We start from the raw sequence: 22387 nt of genomic DNA, 5'->3' as shown, positions 1-22387 counted from the left end.
ATTTGGACTGGTTGGATTACTTTAGTGAATTCTATATTCCCCCACAGTGCTAAGCCTCTGACGTTGCTCCTCAGGGAGTGTATCTCAGGGTATGTTACTCTTTCCATGAGCAGACCAAGCTGTGAAAACTCATTAACGTCTAGAGGTGAGGGGAGAAGTGGTTTCCCCAAAAGCAAGTAGACAGGTAGCCCAGACAGGCTACGGTAGGATGGCCAAATATCCGGCCACTATCTTAACATGTGTCTACTACATGAAATAACTTAAGGGATTTGAGAGACTATATTAAATTATGGAATGCATTACTAACATATGACATAGATACTTAACTAAAAGTATTTCAAAGTAGGAATGTCTCAGCTCTCTATGAGGGTTAGTTGCAGGATTAATACGATCAGCTAACCTCTCCCACGTCTTTCAGTTCAATGATTATAGTCGCAGTACTACTTGGAAAGAAGTTAAAGCCTAATATTACCAAAATCTCTCACTACCCCTAATTTTCTATTAAATCAAAATACACATTATTTTGCTATCAATGCAAAACATAGAAATTAGCAGCTTTAATCTTTCTCTGGTTCTTAAGAATCTTCTTGGATTAGCCTGGGGGAGAATGAAGAAGGCTCAGAATGATTACGTGAAACACGGTAAGTATTGATGTACCAAAGGATGTATAAGCCACAGTGAAGGCCAGTTGAAACTGGATGGTTTAAAGTGGAGGAAGTCCAAGAATAATAGCCTTTTCACTCAATTTAAATATTAATGGCACAATACTAATCAACACATACATACATAATATTTCGATGTGCACCAGAACTCTTTACATATGGAATGTTTAAATACATACCTTTCCACATAAATAATGGCCACAGTACCTCGGATATTCACAGTGTGCTGCCAGGCACCGCATGTTTGCAGTTCATTGGATAGATCCTGTTCTATTGAAATCTCATGACTACAGAAGCCACCTGTTTACTAATAATACCTGATAAATTTCCTAGTTAGACAGAAAAATCTTATTTTATTCACAGTTTAGCATTTTAAACTAAACTCTTGACTTTTATTTAAAATCTTTCAACAATTAAAATCTCACATCTAGATGGAAAACACTAAAGAATCTCCTACTAAAGATATATTTCTTCTTTATGAAAAATGTCTTAAAATCTGTAGCTTTAACTAAAAATTGCACATGTCCTTAGAGCCAACATGTCCACTACCAGTAATAAGCAAATTATTATGAACTTAGAAAAAAATCTAGCTACTAGAGTGTTCATTACAGTGTGGTTTATAGCAACAAAAATTTGAAAATAAGTTAAATGTACAATAACAGTAAATTTAAAAATAAAATATGGCATATCCATGCACTATGTTATGTAATCAGTAAAAATTATGTTGTGGAAGAATATATAAAACTATAAAATGATATTCTAAGCTTATAAGGTTTGTTTTAAAAGATAGTTACAAAATAGTATCATCCCATTATTTAAAATGTAAATATACATTTATATATATTTAATGTATTAAACACTAAATACACACACGCACACACACACTCATATATGAAGAAAGAATAAACACCATACATACCAAAATATTAATAATGTCATCTGAGTCTTGGTAGTAAAATTATGGATTAGTTTTTTGTATCTTATATGTGTTTCCTAAATTTTCTATAATAAATAAAGATATCATTCATGTAATAAAAATAAGAAATAAAAATTATTATCCACCACTGAGTCTTTAAGTATTAAAAACACTTGAACATTATTGAGTACTCTAAGCAAGCAATTGTTATTAGATTACCTGTGTTCCTTTGTAGTAACTTCTCTGTGACTTTTCACACTATTCCACAATAAATCCTGGACTTTATCAAAATCCACAGACATATCTGACCTAAATGAAAATTAACAGAAATCTTCAAAAGAGCTATGAGGGACGTAACTTTCGTGAACAGATAGTGAGCACACTGAAGACAAACATCACGTCCTCTTTCTCATCTGAGATTTCACTGCTGGGCGTAACAGTGCTTTGCTCGTACCAGTGCTCAGTCAGGGTTAAATCAATGCTCAATGAATGTGAAAACTCCTTGAAGTCCTGCCTAATTGCTGACAGCACCCTACAGGGTTTGCTATGAGATGTACATACACTGTAACTTGCCAAAATGAGAACCCAAAGCTGATTTGGGGGATTATAATTAAGGACAACTGCCTTTGCTTTGTTAGCTCTGAAGTAGATTTAAAAATAAACAGTGTTGATGCCGGAGTGGGATGTGTGTAAAGAGTTCACATTTGTCATACCTCAGTTGGTATTTTGTAATAAGATTTTAATAGGTACTCCATTTTGATCTCATTTGCTATGATCCAATGTGACTACAATAGGCTGGATAAACTGTAAATCTCCTAGAAGAATGGAGCAGTGCAGAACAACTGTCATGATTTTAAAGTGCCATGCCTTTTGCCTAGCCCATTGTCCAAATATATTTCAACTGCAGACATATTTTCTAAATTAAATTTATTTTTTATCTGTTGGATATGCACAGGAGTCATTATCTTCAGGCATGCTTTTGCCCTCTCTATCACTTTAGTAATTTGAATCACCCAACAAGTTCACGAAAAGTACGAGTACAGTGAGCATAACAAGTCCTTACTTATCTAAGTCCAGTGTATTTTGTTCACCTAGTTTACTGCCTTACCATCTGCCCTTCACTTCTGGAGGACTTGCAAGAAAGCAGGAGCCAAAGTAAATGCAGATATCCCACTGCTATCTATTTAACTTTCATTAAGTGAGTTGGGGCAGTGCTCAGGCGCCTTCTCAAAACCAGCCCATCATCTAAGAGTATTTACATAAGACTCTTTGCATTATATTCCAACCTCTGCAACATTAGTATTAACTACTGACATCTGCCAAGTCTGACTGGTAAGTGCTTTACAGTATCAATTCATCCCAAGCAAAAAGCATTTCTGAGTGCTGCAGTGCTCTTGTTAATGCCAGTGAGAAGTATCAAGGCTCATATGACACCTAGCAGAAATTAGTACCCACATTCAAAGAAAAGTCTTTGTTATTTCCCAGAGTATTATGTGGACTTTATTGAGATGACTGCATCTGACACCTGCTGTAATATAAAATGCAGCTATAATTAGCCAACTGATGCTCACTGCAGTTTAGGTCGAATCCCTTCTGTGGGAATTATGCTTTAAAATATTCAGAACTCCAAGTGGCTCTCATTACATTTAATTTTAACTTAGAATTAGGTGGTCTAGAAAAAAAAATTTAGGATTGTAATAGCCCCCTGCTGAATGCCACACAGAAATGTGAAAACCCATAGGGTTTTTTCCCCCCTCTAAATTAAAAAAAAAAAAAAAATGAGAACAGCAGACTACACGAGAGCCTTCAATTGAAGTCTGGCTTTGCTTAATTGTACTTTTTGCACTCATCGGTCTCTCCTCTTCAGAGCAAGCTACAAAAATTGCCTGAATAGCCAAAGAAAAGTTTCCCACAGTCACTGGTCACAGAAAAACACTATTGTCCTTCCTCACAGTTTGATGGACAACATTTCTATAAATGGGTAGCCAGCCTGTCAATGGTACCCTTGCTGAAAAGGCAAAAGAAGAGAACAGATTCTGCCAATATCTGACAAAGCGTGTTAACACATAATCAGGCATTCACTAGTCAGGCAGCTGCCCCTGGGACCTTCGTCACACAGGTGCCTTTAAGCCATTTCCTATTCACAGATAAAGGAAACAAGCACGAGATACCTGGGAAAGGAGCAGTCTATTATGGCTTGCCAAATGTCCATCTTCTGGGCTGTGTGTATAAAAGTAGAAAGAAGAAAAAGGAAACTGTAGTTTCAACTGAAAAATTATAAAACAGCAGAACATTTACAAAACCTATGATTTTAGCTGTGGTAATTTTTTCCTTTCCCTTTCTCTTTATTTTTTCAGGGGGTGGATTTTGTTTGTTTGTATGACATAACATCAGTCATGTCTAATAATAAAGGTCTTTTTTTTCCCTCAGTGGCTTGTCAAATGCATTTGCCCCAAAGCCCCTTCATACACTAACGCTAAAATACTTACCTGGTCCAACTGAGCCACAAAGAATTTACTTGGCCACCTTTGATTTTTTTCTACACACACACACACACACACACACACACACACGCACTCCATTTCAAGATTGGCGATCAATAATATCAAAGTGGTGATGGGGTGAATGATTCTCCAATAGAGCTGGAACTCTGGACCATCTCTTGAGGAACCACCAAAACACTTTAGAAGCATAATTACCACTGTTCATTTCTTCATATTTGCTTAGACTAAGAACATTGTACTGATCTACCCAGTCAGAGGAAATACCAGACATCAATAGTCCAGGAAGCCAATGGCCCCATTAGTATATACATGGACATTTTCAAATTAAAAATTAAATTAAAATTTAATTAGATATTTTCAAACTAAAATTTCATGATTACTACTTTAAGGTTGTTAAATATAAATTTCCATATTATTTCTTCATTTCCGTTTTACAAATTACCATACTTTCAGAGCCCTTATACTCAAAGTATGGGGCAGACCTGAGGAAAGAACCAGGAACACAGTTTTGGAAAGTGATTAAATCCTCAGGGACCTTAGATTGTCTAAATATGGTCCATGAGATACAATTTGAAGATTGATGTACTCATAACTAACTTTTTCTCTATAAGACCAGGTGATTGGAGAACAACAAAATCAACACAGTGTATAAACCAAATGCCATGAGTTAAAGTTCTACTTTTTCAACTAACTTCTTGAATGCTACTTATTTTGTATAGTTTCCTCATCTGTAAAATACAACTGCATTGTTTACCACAAAGAGTTTTGGGAAGTAGTCACTCCTGAAAGTTTTGGCACTTGGGGTGGGAAGAGAGAACATCTGTTAAGTGGAACAAAACCAATCAAGGGTCATGAACACTTTAGAAGGATAACACTGCATTCTCTGACTTAAATGTTTTCTTCTTTATTACTTATTTTATTTTTAGAATTAAAACAGAATTTGAGGCTTACTTTAGTTAATAAATCTTTAGTAAATTAGGATTTATTAATTTATAATCCCTACAAATATAAAGACAGGAACCATTTCTTAAATTTGGTTCAATTTGATAATATTTAGTAATTGCTTATATATATAATCATTGCCATTATTACTACCATGTCTATGATATGCTAGGTACTTTATATATGTTTTATTGTTTAATCTTCAGAACAACTCTCTGAGGTAGATACAATTATTATCACCATTTTACAGATAAGGAAACTGAGGTGCTGGAATATAGAGTAGTTTAACCTTCCCTACTCCTCTAAGTTGTAGAGATTGGATTTCAACCCAGATCTGTCTCCTTCTAAAGACCATGCTTTTCCTATGAACAAAATAAATTTTCATTAATTCATGATTTGAAAACACAATATGCTCTTTTGTTAGATAGCATATGTACATATTTATATTTTATGATATATGCATGTGTTTTATCACTGTAACAGTTAAATCAACCTCTTATCTCCACGTAGAATAACCAAAACTTTTTTGGATAGTTGAATTAGAGTTCTATTTTTCATTACTATTTCTAGGGAAAGAGTTTCCACCAGTGACCTAATTTATACTTGAAAGTTTTGACTAAAGACTACTTATAGCTCAAAAGCGTAGTCTATCTCCTCAATCAGATTAAAGCCCCTTAAGGTCTAAGAAGAATCCCGTCTTCAGCTTTCTCAAGATTTTTTGTGGCAACACATAATCTCTTAGGAATTTCTTCTTTAAGTGTATCCTAAAAACTCCTACAACTTAAAACGCTCTTTTATTCTGGCTTTGGTTGAATCCACAGTTTCTCACTGTTGCCCATCAGGTCTTGTGTTTTAGCCTTGTGTTCAAGTTCATAGAAAAGTGATCATAATGTGCCACTTCAACCTCGAAGCTCACCCTTTACACCAGCTGAGCAAACTTCATCTCTGCTTCTTCCTTGCTCATTCCCATTTCTAGCCTCTTAGCTGTTTTGTTTTTTACTAGAAATACTCTCTTTTCTTCTTTCTACCAATATAAATCTAATATTTCATGTTCATCTAATGGTATACCTTTTTCAAGGAAATTTACTTAACTCACTCTATTCAACACTGACCTTTCACCTAATTTCATCTGCCCTTGTTACTTTGTCATGTGGCCTATCACCATTTACTTGAATGATATGATAGTCTGCCTCATCCTCCAGTTATTTCATGAAGCCCAGACCTATAATCACAAATTATAGCTTCCATGGGGGCAATAGAAAACCACGAATCCATAAACAAATGAGTGAAGAATAGAACACTTTATCCTAATGCTCCATATAATATTCTCTCACATTCAGTCTTTGAAGAAAGCTTTCATCCATTGATATCCTTCTAGTTCTACAACTAGAAGAGAAATGCATACTCAAATATGGCTTGAACAGACAATGAATTAGAAGAGTTGCCATCTCCAATATTTTTTAGGTGGCTGTGGAACTCATTAGTGCACTAAAGATTTCTGTTTTTTCTCTCCCTGAGCAAATAAGGGGATTGCCGTTCTTGACCCCATCTGAAGTTAGCACGGCCATCTGATTTGCTTTAGTCAATTAATGTGATCAGAAGTGACAAACATCACTTCTAGGGAGAAGCTTTAATAGTTTTGCTATTTGCCATTTTACTTTTTCCTTTCTGCAGTAATTGTGGAAGAATGGAGGTGGAGCACCTTCCTCAGCCAGGGTCTGTAAATGAGGATAGCAGAGTCCCCCACAATTCAAGATGGACATGTAACAGGAGCAAGAGACAAACTTGTCTTGTTTTAAGACACTAAGATTTATTATTGCAACATAGCCTGTCCTAGCTGCCTGATATAATAGCTTACTAAGGTCACGATAGGACTCAGAATATCAAGATATCAAGAGAATATCAAGAGAAGACTGATAAACAGAATGACTGGCTAAATTAAAGCATCTTCAAATATGATCCAGAAGTATATAAGATTAGGCATTTCCTTTCTTGGTGAAGAATCAAACTCAATAGATCCTTCAAATAGCTTCTTGCTGTTTACAATTCCTTTTCTTTCTCCTCTTTGGTATCCATCATACCTTCAAAGTCTGCATATTTTGCATAATTTTGGAATTATACTGATCACAAACTCCACTAAAATCTTAACCACCACTAAGTTTAGGGGTAAATTTCCATAACTTTTATATATATATGATAACTTTTAATATATATGATATATATATTTATATATATGATATTTTATTGTTCAATTAGAAATATTATATATAATATTTCTAATTTAATATTCAATTGGAAATTTAATTTTTAATTGAATATTACATTTAATTTCTAATTGAATATTAAAATATCATTGGTGTCCTTGTAGGTAAAGCTGCTAAATGATATGCATATTTTTGGTATCATTTTGCTGTTGGTATTTTCCAGGGAGTCAGAATAAGAAATCAGAGATCTGACTTTACTAATCTACTTAAGCTTTTACCTACTTATGGCATAAATATACATTATTTAAAACTTTATTTATTATTTTATCTAGTTATGGCATAAATATACAGTTTTAAAATTTATTTTTCTTATACCAGTATTTGTTTAAAAAATACTATATATCTAAAGTTGCAAATATGAGAACCTACTGAGTATGCTTATTTTGTTTTTATTTTTATTCATTTTTATATACCAATATGCTGACAGATACATTCCCCTATGACTACATCCTTCACCACACATAAGTATTATACAGTTATGAATAATGAAATGATTAAAAAGCATAATGAAAGAACAGCACAACTGTTTTTTATTTGTCACTCTTGAGGACTCATTGCAATATTTCCTGCTCCACATTAAGTTTGAGAGCTTCTGAGAAGTATTCTTAGAATTCTGATCTTTTGGAAAGAATAATGATTCAATTAGAGTTTTTTTAATCGTGATGATTACTTTATGATAATGATCTTATATGGCTAAGATTTGCACTTATGTTGCACTTAGATGCAGCATTTCATTTAAGCAAATTCCAAGAACCATTCATGACTTTATTATTGTACCTGAGTTTTGCAAGTTCTTTATCCAAGAACCTCTTCATTCTCAGTTGGATGGGGATGCTATTTGATAAAGTACAGTGATAACCAGTACCATCTGCAAAACATGACAAAATGAAGACTATCAGAACCATTTGAAAGCAAACCAGAAATATCCCCATTTGTAGTCTTAAGTAATCCACTTTGGAATTGGTTCAGAAACCAGTCTTTCTGAAGTGACCTGCAATTCCCTTGAAATTTCATTGGAAAAACTGAGACTTTAATAACACATGTAATATTAAGACATTAGTATCCTCCCACAATAGAGGGAGGGAACTAAGGTTATATTATCATCACTAATATCACCATTTCTAATAATATCCTCCTAGCTAAAGACAAAAGCTAGCCAAGTTGCTGATAATTTCATTCATTCTAGTAGCAAGACATGAACAGAAATAGCATTTCAAATGAATTGTTCATTAGAGTGATTATAGAAAAAAGTTCATTTTGTAAAAAGATAACTTTAGCTTTTTTTTTGCCATCCCCATTTAAGATATTTAATTTATCAATGCTCGTTTAACCAATATTTATTGAACCGTGATTGTGTTATGAAAATGAAACCCATGGCATTGCATAGAAGGCAGATTAGGCTGTATGTCATAGGAGCAGCACAGACTATGCTGGCTCTCTCATGGAAGCTTCCAGTTACATGGGCCAGAGAAGGCTTGGTGTGATAGGTGACTCTTAAGCTGAGTCTTAAGAAATAGGTAAGATTTCAGTTGGTGTAGGTGAGAGTAATAAAACAGACAAAATGAATGCAAGGGGAGGGGGGCAACATGGGTACCAAAGAAATGAGTATACTGTAGTAATTTGCAGACCACTTATGCAAAAGGGAAGTATAAAAATAGGATGTTTATAGTCGGCAGAGTCAGAATTTTAGTTGTTGATGGTGATGATGGGTTTTCTTTGAGGGGAGCGTAGTTGTAGTGAAGTTTCCCTCCTTGGAGAGAATCAAATCAAATTCACAGAGGAAGCAGAAAGGAATGCTATGAGTTTAGCCTTGGAAATAAAAAGTACCTCTTCCTTAGCGATAGGACCAATCCTCTTTACTAAAAAAGAACATCTAAGGTCACAAAATCTATTGTGTGTGTTTCCATGCTTTCTCCCTTCTCTCTCTAAAGTATCTCAGCCTCCAGACCTATCTTTTCGTGAATACATACATTCATTTCAACATTTATTGAGCACCCACTGTGTGCCAGGGATTGTACTAGATGTGGTGCATGCAAAGCTCAATCAGCTCTATCACTTTTGACACAAGCATGGTGCCTGGCACATGGTTGATACTTAACAAAAGTTTGCTGCTTTAAGGTAGAGAAAAGGAAAAATGAGAAAGCACAACTAGTTATCTGAATTTCTCAGTAAAGTAGGATGATTATTATCTGGTGAGAATGGAAAGGGTAAGTAGTGAATTAGATGTGTAAGCAGAGAGACCTGAAGTACCTGTGAAGGGAAGTGTGTTAGGGAATAAATGGGAGATCAATAGCAAGACTGTCAAGCAGGAATGAGAACCCAGGTGGAGTAGGATAGATTGATTTCGCAGTAGGCCACAGTACACATAGTGGTATGACTTTCTCCAAGAATACTATTTTAACAAAGTTCTCTATAGTACAGGAAAAGGATCAGGGAAACACATAAGGGTAGGGTTATGATTGACGGTGAGGATTGGCATGGCAGAGAGGTAGGGATTTAATAAATGTAAAATGGAGTTTCTCATTTTACTAAAGGTAAGCCATCTCTCCCCCAAATAATGTGGTGTTTCATATTTCCCCCATATTCTTAAACCCATAAAAAATGAATTAGTATATTCATGTCCTTTTCTAAAATCGCATTCCAACATGACTTGTGAAATAGTTGTGTCATTAATAAACCTGTTTTAGAATTGTTTCATTTATATCAGAATATTCACAGAAGAGTCCTCTAATGATAAACTCCTATCACAAATTTTCATAAAACTATACAAAGGTTAAATACAATGTTATAAAATTAATATTAAATATAGTTATTTTTCTAATGTGAGATTTGAAAATCCCATAAACTCTATAAATTCTTTTTTTGAATAAATGGAAGACCCTTTCAGAGGACATTAAATCTACACAAGTTAAAGAATAGTCTCCACTGATTGAGCTACTACCATGTTCACTTATGCTGCTCATCTAGTCAGAATTTGCACAGCCCTTGTATCTACCTATTTGAAATGACTACAAGAAAATATGGCAAACAGCATTAGCTTATTCAAAAATGATATAATTGAATATATCACAATTCTAAAACTCTATGGCAGAATTAGTATCTTTTATTTTAAATCAATTTTCTGACACTTGGATTTTCCTCAGTTTAGATGGGTTCCTAGTCTTAGATGGAAAGAAGCTGACAGACTCTGGTTGTTCTCAATTCCTCTCTTTAGGAACCCAGGTTAAATGGTCAATAGGAGCTGTTATGTAGTTGTCAGGAAAACACCATTGAAGAGGATAAGAACTCTAAAGCTCTTTAAGCATGTAGAATATCTTTTCCTTTGGGAACTCCAAATGTCTCAGGATAGGACGGGGTTCACTACTTGTGTGGTTAGACTCCATACAACCCAAGGATGGGTCTGTACCTGGCCTGTTCATGGCTGGATCTCCATTGCCTTCCAAAGTGTCAGAGGAGGAAGCCAGGAAGTCCAGAAATAGTTATCGTCAATTGTAAGTAACAGCATTCTCTTCGGCAGTATCTTGAAAGGGTCATGCACTGAACAAAATACCTGCACTTTAACAACTGTCTTAATAATAGCACATGTTATTAAACACCAAAGAACTTTTGGAACTACTCACATTAAAAAAATTTAGAAAATTGCATTCAAATTACAGGTAATCTACATATGAAATCACTTGCAGTTAATGTGTTGCTTAATAGGCATACATTTGTTCATGTAAATTGCGGTTGTTGTTTTTTTTGGGGTTTTTTTGGCCCATGATATAACTCACCTTTTGGAAAAAGTTGTTTGTAAAACTGTATTTTAAATTCCAATATTTATTTATTTATTTGTTTGCTTGTTTAATTGATTTCTGAGACAGATGTTGCTGCTGCCTGGGTGTAAGGACAGAAGGTAAACCCAGCTTGAAGCGTTTTGTTTATTATCATCACTGTAATAACTTAAAGTAATAACAAAATAGATAATACAGTTTATTATCTTCAGGGAGATTTTCCAAGTGTTTTGGAACCCCATTTGTAGTGACAAAAATAAATTAGATGAAATGGGCCGAAAAGAGAGCTCTCCATCTGAGAATTCAAAAGATGAATTCTATGACCCTTCAGTTATTGATAATAACAATAATTTGTCTTGCTACTTCAGTTTATAGTTTACAACATGATTTCACGTGATCTATCACAATTTATTTGAACAACTTGTACGTTAAGTCATGCAGCTAATATTAGCCCATGGATTTTTTTCTATTTCCTTGATTATTCAAGCAATTCATGGTCACTGCAGAAAATTAAAATACAGGAAAACATACAAAGATCACTCTAAACCAATCACAGTTAATATTTTGCTGAATTTCCTTTCAGTCTTTTTGCTATTAATCTATTCCAGTATTTGAATTAACACTCCACATACATTTTATTATCCCATTTTTTTCTTCTAATATTAGAACAAGCATTTTCCCACTTTAAATATTATTTGAATAACAACATAAGATACTTATGGTTTTAACATGTATAAATAGAAAGACATTTTAGATATCTTCATGTTCAAAATGTTTTTGTGTGTATTTCAGAATCCTTTCTTCGGATAGATTAAAAGACTACATTTATGAAATACTAGAAGAAGGCACAGGATCAGAAGGGATTTTATTTTATATAGGCACTCTAATTACTTTTGAGAAAATCTTATTTTTACAGTCCTTAAAAATCTATACAACGTTTTCCTTGCATCTCTCTTAAATTTTAAACATAGAAGCCCTCAAATCAGTTTGCGTTCTCTCTTATTATGTTTTCCGGTGAAGAAAGAAAACATGTACGTAGTTGCTATCGTAGTATAATGAGATATTTAAAGAATATCATCAACTTTATCATTCTCTTCTCAAAAAGATAAAGATAGTAATAATAATAGTAGCAAACAACTTTACTGAGAACTCACTAGGTGCGTGGGACAGCATGCTAGCATTTTAGCTGCATTAACTCAATAAAGGTATTGCATAATTGAGAAAAGAGATGAAGAGTAATCACCTGAACAACTAGGTGTAATGAGCCAGTTTATTAACACAGGATATAGGTTTAGACTTCCCTTAAATAAATGTAGAGTATAAGAAAAACTGCTGCTAGTCAACAGGGAGATACACCAAGAGACCCCCTTCTGATCTGGGAGGATGTTGTATAATCTCTAGTTAGAAACCATTAAAAATGGGAGAGGAAAACAATTGCGAAAAGGAATGAATGATACAAGATAGGAATATTGAGTTCATGAACTCATCTTTGAAAAAGTTCTACTACCTCATTGCTGAATATCACTACAGTCACCTTCAAAGTACTCCCTTTGGGAAGCCATGCACTGATTCCAGTGTCTAGTTCATACTTCAAAGCAATTTTGGAACTATTTCTGGAATGGCCATCAGAGCTGTCATTGTATTACCCTTGATGTCCTGAATGTCATCAAAATGTCTTCCTTTCAATATTTCCTTTATCTTTGGGTAAAGAAAAAAGTGATTGAGGGCCAGATCAGGTGAATAGGGAAGGTGTTCCAACACAGTTATTTGTTTACTGGCTAATAATTCCCTCACAGACAGTGTCCTGTGAGCTTGTGCATTGTCGTGATGCAAGAGCCATGAATTATTGGTGACAAGTTCAGGTCGTCTTTTTAACGCAGCCTTTTCAGCATTTCCAAATAGTAAACTTGGTTAACTGTGTTGTCCTGTTAGTACAAATTCATAATGAATAATCCCTGTGATATCAGAAAACATTAGTAACATCGTTGCAACAAGGTTCACGGACCTAGTTGTCAGACCTTGTAGGTTCACTTTTCATTTCTTGCATTTTAAAGTAATAGATGGCTGAAAATAGAAGAGGTAAGGATGGGAATATCAATAAGAATCAAAGAAAGGAATATAATCAAATAACTTGAGAAATGTGGTTAAAAAGAATGGTAGGCTTATTGTATGTTTAATCACTCTTCTGAGAAAAAAGACTTTTTAAATGTAATTTCATATTCACAACTCTATGAAGTAGGTGGAATCATCCCCATACAATCCAAGGGAGATATTGGCCAGCACATGTTTGACAGAATATAGAAGTCTGGGTTACATGTAATATTTTCAAAGAGATAAAGGAGGAAATCAACAAGCAAACAAAAATAGGTGATAAAACATACACATTATCCTAACAGTTAAGAAAAAAACCAATTAAACATCTTAGAAATAAAAAAAACTATATTTAAAATAAAGAACTCAGAAGATAGGCAAGATATCAGAGAAAACACAGATGAAAAGCAAATTCATGAGCAGGAAGATGGAACTGAGAAACGCTCCCAGCACCGGGATATAAAATGACAAAATATGAAAGAAACGTTAAGGGACATTTAGGATACATATTTTCAGGAGGAAGGAATAAAGAGAATGGTGGGTGGGCAATATCTTAACAATTTGGCAGAAAATTTTTAAAAAGACTTATCTTCAGATTTTAAACACTGATCAAATGCTAATCAAAATTAATTTTTAAAAACCTCACATCTAAGCTCATGAGGAAACTTGTGAAAAGTAAAGTAAATCATCAAGCTTCTGTAGAGAAAACACGTACTACGTTAAGGAATGAGAAAAATGTTGTCATTAAATTTTTCATCAGTAACACTAGAAAACAAAACAAAACAAAACAAAAAACTTCCAAGTTATTGAGATAAAATAACAAAACCTGAACCTTGAAATCTTTGACAAGTCCAACTATTACACAAGAGTGATGACAAAATCTTTTCAGACATAAAAGAATATAGAAAGCTTAACACCCACAGATCTTTGCTTTAAGATGTTTAGAGAAGTGAACTTGTAATTGTAGCTCTTGAAGCAAATTTGGTATCAGAACCACTCATTTAAATGGTGTTAAATCAAAGTCAGGAGGTAAACTTTTCAGAATAGTAGAAAATTAAGAGGTAGAGCCATTGTGAAGGACACCTGGAAACTGTCTGTGCCTTGCCCAACTCACTTTCCCTACCCTTATGAAAATGTAGCGCTGCTGGTATAACACAAGTTTGGCTTTCCTGCTGGCTAAGCACAAATTTGGCTTTCTCAAATCTGGAGGATGTTACCTGTGGTAGTGTTAAAATCAATGCATGACCCATAAGGGAATCAAAAGGCCTAATAAAAGCAGTGATAGACCTCTACCTCTGAGCAAGATGAAGTAACAGGGTCCAGATTTATCCTTCCACTTAAACAACTAGGGGAAAAAAGCAAAAACAGAAAAAAAGGGCAACTGTTTTCAGACATTGGATAACAGGAAGCATAGGACTGTGATCCCTGAGAAAAAGAACAAAATAAGTTTAACCCTACAATTGCACCAGTTTATTGCCTATAGACAGTTTCCAGCCTGCAACTCAGAGAGACAGAATGCAAATAAACCTAGTCGTCTCACTGGATTGAGGAGACAGTGAATCAGAGTTTGAGAAGCCAATGCAGCTAGAGTTTATGGGACAGAGTACTAGAGAAAAGGGAGTTCTGCAGAAAAAACAAGTTCTGAAGATTTGCAGCAGGGTCCTCCCAAGTCTGTGGTTGAGTACCAATCTAGGTATGTGTGAGAGGAAACTATCCAAGCCTGGAAAGTAATAGGCAGAACAATTCCCAGTGCTCACACAGAGATGAAAATTGTGTTCTCACCAACAACCATAGAAAGCTCTTGCAATGCAAGGGGCATTACATAGAACACTCAGAATGGGTATCACTTTAGTTGTGGGGCTAAATTAGCCCTGACCTAAGATTGCTCTGGAAATGCCAAGACAAAGCTTAAAAATAAGCCTCAAAAGCATCTAACTGATTATATGTAACTTAATTGCATATCAAAATAAAATCCTATTTAAATTAATGCTTCAAAATTCAGAAACAAATATTGTAAAATTTACAATATCTGGCAATCCAAAAAGTTAGGAAAATATGACTCATAAAAAATGTGATTGTAAGAAAAATCATTCAGTAGAAACAGACCCAGAAATAAAAGATTTTGTGACTAACAAAGATATTAAAATAGTTAATATAAATATGCTATGTATGTTCAAGAAAACACGAGGAATCATGACCATGATGAGGATATGGAGGATATAATCAAGATTCAAATGGAACTTCTAGAGTTCTTACAATATAAGAAATAAAAAATGCACTGGATGAGAATTAGAACAAATTAAACACTTCAGAAGACAAAGCCAGTGAACTTGAAGACATAGCAACAGAAACTATCCAAAATGAAGAACCGAGAGAAAAAAGAATGGAAAAAAAATGACTAAACATCTGAGACACTATCAAGTAGCTTACTTAACATATGTGTAATTGGAGTGCCCAAAGGTAAAGAGAGGAGGTGATAGAAAAAAATATTTGAATGAAAGTTAAAACTTTCCAAAATTTATGAGAAGTACAAACCCAATCCAGGAAGCTCAATGTGCCCCAAGTGGAATAAAAATAAGAAAATTATGCCAAGGCACAACATAATCAAAATGGCTGAAAACAATAAAAAGAAAAATGTTAAAAGCAGCTAGAGGAAAAAAGACGCATAGAGGACCAAAGATAGGAATTACAGCAGACTTCTTGAGACACAATGCAAGCCAAAAGATAATGGAGACACATCTCTAAAGTACTGAGAGAAAAAGACTGCAGTTTTCTTTGCCCAGAAAATATATTAAAATGGAAAGCAAAATAATTTTTCAGAAAAACAAAAAACAAAGGGAAGTCATTGCCAACAGAGCTTCACTACAGGAAAAGTTTAAAAAAGCTCTTCAAGCAAAGGGGAAATGATACCAGATGGAAATTCCACACAAAGAAATGAAAAGCACCAGAAATGACGAATATGTGGGTTAACAAAAAAATACATTTTTTTCATTCTTTGGTTTCTTTAAAAGAATTATACACAGCTAAATAACCATTTTGTGTGGGAGGATATAACATGTAGATTTTCTTAACTATTCTTGTTTATTTTTCTGTATTAACTTTAAAATGAACTTTCCAGTTCCAGAAACAATATTTGTTGATATTTTTATTGAAATTGCACTAACTTTATACACTAATATGGTTACAACTGTCAACTTCATGATATTTAATTCTTAGCCAAGAATGTGGAAGGTCTTTCAATTTGTTCAAGTCTACTTTGAGTGTCTCAGAGGTATTTTACAGTTTTCTTCATATAGATTTTGTACATTTATTGGGAAACTTAAACATTAAATATTAAGAACCACTGACTTGTGAAAATGAATTGGAAATGAAGACAAAACTACCTCTGAAATTAAAATATAAGTCAGGTAAAGTGGGACTTAATTTGTAAAGCTTGATTTATATGATTTTCCAAAGAAAATGTATTTTTAATATAAGGTAAGCATTTAAAAAATAAATAAGGGTGATTAATAACTATAAAAAATACAAGAAGAAATGAAAAATGTGCCTTTATTCCCTTGGATGAGCCATTTTCTTTAGTTAGTCTATCTTCTACTAAAATTAATAGTTCACATAGTTTTTCTACTTCTTCTACCAACTGCTGAGAGAAGGGTGTTGAGGTCTCCAAATTGTAAATTTGTATCTTTTTTTCAGTTGTATTAGTTTTGCTTCGAATATTTTGAAGATCTGTTTTTGGTGCACAAACAGCATTGTTATGTCTCCTAAGTGAATTGACCTTTTTAACATTACAAACTTCTCTTATGATATTTACATTGTCTCGTATTAAAATAGTCACTCTGGCTTTATTTTTATTGGTATTTGTATAGTATATTTTTCCATCGTTTTTTATCTTCATCTTTATATTTAAAATGGGTTCCTTTAGTCAGCATATAGATAGATCTTAATTTGTAATCAATCTGTCAAGCTGTGTTTAGATCATTCACCTTTAATGTAATTATTGATATGGTTGATTAAAATCTATTACCTTGATAGTTATTTTCTATTTGCCCTGTCTTTGTTTCTCTCTTCTTTTTCTGACACCTTTGAATTATTGTTATGATTCCTTCATATCTCCATTATTAGCTTATTATTCATATTTCTTTTAAAAATGTTTTAGTAGTTTCCTTAGGGCTTATAATTTTCATCTTTAATTTATCACCATCTATCTTCAAATAATATTATATTGCTTCATGTTCAAGTATACAGTATAACTATATGCTTACAATTCCTCCCTCCCAATTTTTAGGCGATTGTTGTCACACATTCAATTTTTTGTATATGCTATAAACCCCAAAATTTGCCACTATTTTTGCTTGAACAGGTAATATCTTTAGGACAAATAAAGAAAACATGTTTTCTATATATCACTTTATTTTAACCGTTTCTTAAGATCTTCATTTCACTGTGTAGATATACAGTTCTTTCTGGTATCACAGTCCTTTTGCCCGAAAAACTTCCTTTAATATTTCTTATAGTGCAGGTTTGCTGGTAATGAAATATCTTCATTTTGGTTACTTAAAAACATCTTTATTTCTCCTTCACATTTGAAAGGGAGATGTGGAAACTAATTTTCCTTTCCTTGAGTGTGGGCCAGACACAGTAACTTGCTACTAACAAACAGAATCAGATGGAAGTGACAATGTGACTTGAGAGACTAAGGCAGAGTGGCTTCTGTCTTCCTCCACAGTGGGTGATAGGACCATGAAGAAATGTTTGTTGATTTAAGCCACTAAATTTTGGGGTAATTTGTTATTGGAGTTGCCTGGGTTTCTTGGATCTGTGGTTTGATGCTTTCATTATTGTTGGAAATGTCTCTGTCCTTATCTCTTGAAATGTTTCTTCTGCCCCAAACCCTCTCTGTTCCCTTTTAGGGATTCCAATTACACGTATGTTAGACTGCGTGGTGTTGTCCTGTAGTGCTCGTATACTCTATCTGCAATTTTAAATACCTGTTAATCAGCCTCATCATGCCCCCCTTAAAGACACCAATCCCAACTGAACAGCACCCCGTTTTCTGAGGGACTCCACAGAGATGTTCTTCAAAGGTCCTAAATTTTAATAATTCCAAACTCTTCCCTTTGTTCCCCCAGCCCTAGAGGGGTTAGCCGCTTCCTGAATTTGCTATTTCTGTGATATATTACTGTTCCTTGCTATTTTTTCAGTTAACAACTTATCCTAATTAATAATTTGTATTAAAATTTTCTCTGTTAAAATAACAGGTATGGTTTCTGTCTCCTGAATAAACCTTGACGGATTTGGAAACTGGTACAGAGTCCCAGTAAACAAATCCTCAAAGTTGGAATTTTGAGATTGGTTTAGTTGTGTCCTTGGACTTGACTGTAGTGCTGAGCGCCTTGCTAACAGAAAGTGGAATGTTGTGCATGACATGGCAATACAATTAGTCAATATTACTCCAACTTACTTAATCATGGAAATTTTTGTTGAAAGAAGCATCTTATAGGACTAGTATTCAGCACAACAAACTTTGGAAATGCTGGCTTAGCCATACTTCTCTATTGAATGTATCCTCCCTAAACACATCAATCACATTGCCGCTCATGTTTCATCTAAACTGAGAATCTGTACTCATCATCTGAGCCTCAAGCCATGTTTTACATCAAGTGTTTAGAGCTTTTTCCTAATACTGAACACAAATACCTCCTCAAAGGAACTAATTAGTTCTATTACTTTATACATGTCTCTAATATGTCACATTACATCATAGTTATTTGTTTACATACATGTCTAGCCCACTAGAATTGGAGCTCTTAGAGATAGAGACCTTGTCTGCTTCATCTTTGTACCTCCAATGCTGATCAGAGTGGCTGGCATATAGTAAGTATAACTAATTTGCATGCATATCATTCATGAGAATGGTTATGGAGGCTAGCTATATTCATTCATTAAGAAAAATTTGCGCACTTTGAATTTGTTATTCCAGAAGAAGATAAATAGACATGCTTCATTATTTGAAATAAATTTGTTTATAGCATTCTTACTATGTGTTACAATTTCCCTCTCAAGAGTAGAAACTTGTTTGTTTGTTTGTTTGTTTGATTCTTTCTTTCTTTTTTTCTTTCTTTCTTTTTTTTCCATTTTACAAATCTGTTCATCTTAGATAGGCAAATAAGTTCAGCTCAACAAGCATATACTGAGCAATTACTCTGCCAGGAACCCTGCGAAGCCTTAAGTACACAAATATGATACACATAAATGCTCACAGTTCAATAGGGAGACAGATTCCCAGTCAAATAATTTCAGTATCAATGTGATAAGTACAATAATGGAAGTATACATGAGTTGTAGGAGTCATTTAGTAAAGAAGATATGATCATGATGAGAAGGAATATGAGGCAAGACTTCCCAGGGATTTTTGAGCTGGAGTTTGAAGGAGGAACAGGAGTTCCCAAGCGGACAAAAGGCAGGGGCATAAATAAAAACATGGAGGCAAAAAATAGTAAAGCTTTGAAGAAATAAAAACAGTTTCAGGAGCATTAAGCACCAGATGGTTTGTGGAAAAAAATGAGGCTGGGAATTTAGGTAAAGGCCAGTCATGAGAAGAGCCTTAGTTGCCATATTAAGGAAATTGGACTTATCCAATGGGCAATAGGGAGCCAGAGAAGGCAAATTTTCTGCATTAGGAAAAAATTGTATTACCATACATTAAACAAACATCTTTTGAGCACATATAATATCTCAGACATTTTTCTGGGCACTGGATTATTTAATAGAGTTGTGCCTTTAAAGCTCTTCATAAAGGACATTTTTATTGATAAAGTACATAGCCTAGATTTCAATGACCGTTTCTATCCTCCCAATTGATTCTTAGCATAAACTTGCAAGACAGTATTTTTAATTCTGCTGCTAATGCCAAGACCAACACTTTGAATCATTTCTGCCAAGCAGCAGATTTTTCAGCAGCCCATTTTATAAACTGTAATTAGCCTTCTATAAAGGGCGAATTATTTCCTTTATTCTCTTTCTAAACTTCATAGCTTTCATCATATATTATTATACATTATTATCTACATATTTCTATGTAACGTTAGTCCAAGGAAATCCACATCTTTTCATCTTACAAACTCTTGTTTAAAATAAACAAGAAATTTAAAAATGTTTTCCAAAATGAAGGTAATGGGCATCAGGAAGGAGTAAAAAAGGTCCCTGGAAAGAAGAAATATGCACAAAAGAATTAAAATTCAAGTATTATCTATACTAAGTATTATTAATACTAAGATATAAGTGGATCTGGATAGCAAAACAATTATTTTGTGCATCTGTTAGCAAGATATGTCCTAAGGTATCAGAAAACCTAAGAGAGCTAGTAAGGGCGTTTTGCTTAGTATAAAACTGGATGTAATTAAGCATGTGTAGTATGATTTAGTTGGTTATTTTTCGCCTCAAAAAAAAAATCCAAATAAATTAATGTTAATTGCGTCTTTGCTTTTTTTTTTTTTTTTTTCATACTACTTCGGCTTATGAAAGGTGTCACATTCCACTTTTGGATATCGGGATAAACCTGTGTAGAAGTCAAATAGCCATCAATTAATTCTATATTAGGAGTTAAAGGAAGTAAAACTTGAAATTTCAAACTCAGTGATGGCAAAGAAAAGAATGAGCAGTACCTTATTTATTAAAGAAAGTATTCTTGTAATTTACAAAACGTGTTCTCAAATGGATTTCATACAGTGTGCTGAATATTAGGGAAGAGGAAACCCACAAAACTTTACACCTAGACGAAAACAAATCTGAAACTGGTTGCTAATTTGTTATAAAAACAAAAACTTCTTGTTAACCCATGACAATTATTCTCCCTAACTAAAGGGAAGCAGAGGCAAAGAAAATATACTAACTGTGCAAGGAACCATGACTTTAGGTTAGATATGGGGATGGGTGGCTTGAATGATATAAGGTTGCTCAATTTGGGATTAGATAGTCTTGTGAAATCTTTTTCTGGATGTCTCTAGACACAGGCTGGATAATAAACTGTCTATCTCACTACGAACAAGGGAACAGACAAGATTTCTCAAGATCCTGTCAAGCCCAGAGATCTTTAGAAATGAAAGCCTAATTAAGAGGCTCCCTAGAGACAGGTCAAGGGAGTTCTTTTATCCCTCCTGCCCTTATCCCAGTTCCCCGATGCCTTATTCCTCCCCTTTCATTCACCATATTCTAAAACTGAAGACTACACATTGTGCAAGTTTCCACCTTTGCTTCCTCTACTGTAAATTCATTAGACTATTAGAATTAAGAATTTTAAATGCCTCGTCCCTTATCTCTAAACTGTTAATGTTTATTTTTAACTGTTTTTGAATACAGCTGACCACTAGAACTTCTTCTAAAACTTGTTTTTTTCAATTGGACAACTAAATTTAAATAATATGTTAGACTGATTATGGGATACAAAGTCCTTCAAATATCTTTTAATAAAGCTACCCAATAAATAATACTTTGTCAAATTTCAGTTCGGATTTGTCTTCCTTCTACTATCAAAGATTGTATTGCATGCAATTATTTGGGTTGAAATCCTGTTGGAATTATCTTGACAGTGTTTCACTTCTTTGAAAAGTTTTAGGGTGAACATCTCTATCATAACAGCCAGAGAATAGCAACTGATGCACGTTTTAAAACTTTACATAATTACTTCGCAGATTTAAACTATCATTCCCTTGATAGTGAATGAGGCATAATAGAGCATTGTTTTTACATCCTCCTCTCACTCGAAAAAGTAGTGACGTTAATTTGTGTAAGTTTTTAAAAATCTTGTAGTGATGAAAACGTTCTCTCAAAATACGCCAATTCTGTGTGAAAGAGTTTTTCAATGTTTAGAAATACGTGTGGGGCACCACTGCATCCCTGACCAGCGATCTTTCCCCCGACCACTCTACAGCGCCATGTTAAAATTTCAATTTATAATTTGGGACTAAATTTCTGCCATTTAACTGTAAGTTTCCTCTTACCAACACTCATAAGCAACATGTAAGAGTCAAGAAAGACTTCACGATGCACTCAACGGACCACGATTGCAATCACCATCCCCAAAGAGTGTGTCCATCCTTGCCTTGGCAGGTGGGCAATTAATTACCAGCTCCCAGTCCGCGGCGTAAAGCTATAGCTGCATCTGATTGGTGCATGTGCTTGTCAGTCACATAGAAAGGGTGGGACCTCAAAGTTCCGCTCTAAACTAGACGCAGTC

The 22387-nt window shown here is 34.2% G+C and overlaps 1 long non-coding RNA gene across 2 annotated transcripts; it reads right to left on the bottom strand.

Moving 5' to 3' along the window:
- Positions 1–1789: 1789 nt before the first annotated feature.
- LOC141570628 (uncharacterized) lies at positions 1790–22301 on the bottom strand. Of its 2 annotated transcripts, XR_012494847.1 has the most exons (5): positions 22152–22301; positions 10695–10825; positions 8066–8156; positions 3750–3798; positions 1790–1887 (listed from the first exon to the last, which is right to left on the bottom strand). It is a non-coding gene; the product is annotated as an uncharacterized LOC141570628 (long non-coding RNA). The 2 variants fall into 2 exon arrangements; XR_012494846.1 differs by lacking the exon at positions 10695–10825 and having other exon boundaries at positions 22152–22274.
- Between the last annotated feature and the right edge of the window lie 86 nt (positions 22302–22387).

The sequence above is a fragment of the Rhinolophus sinicus genome, linkage group LG03 (assembly GCF_036562045.2).
Source record: "Rhinolophus sinicus isolate RSC01 linkage group LG03, ASM3656204v1, whole genome shotgun sequence".
Taxonomy (NCBI): Eukaryota; Metazoa; Chordata; class Mammalia; order Chiroptera; family Rhinolophidae; genus Rhinolophus; species Rhinolophus sinicus.
This window is presented reverse-complemented; position numbering and strand designations above follow the sequence as displayed.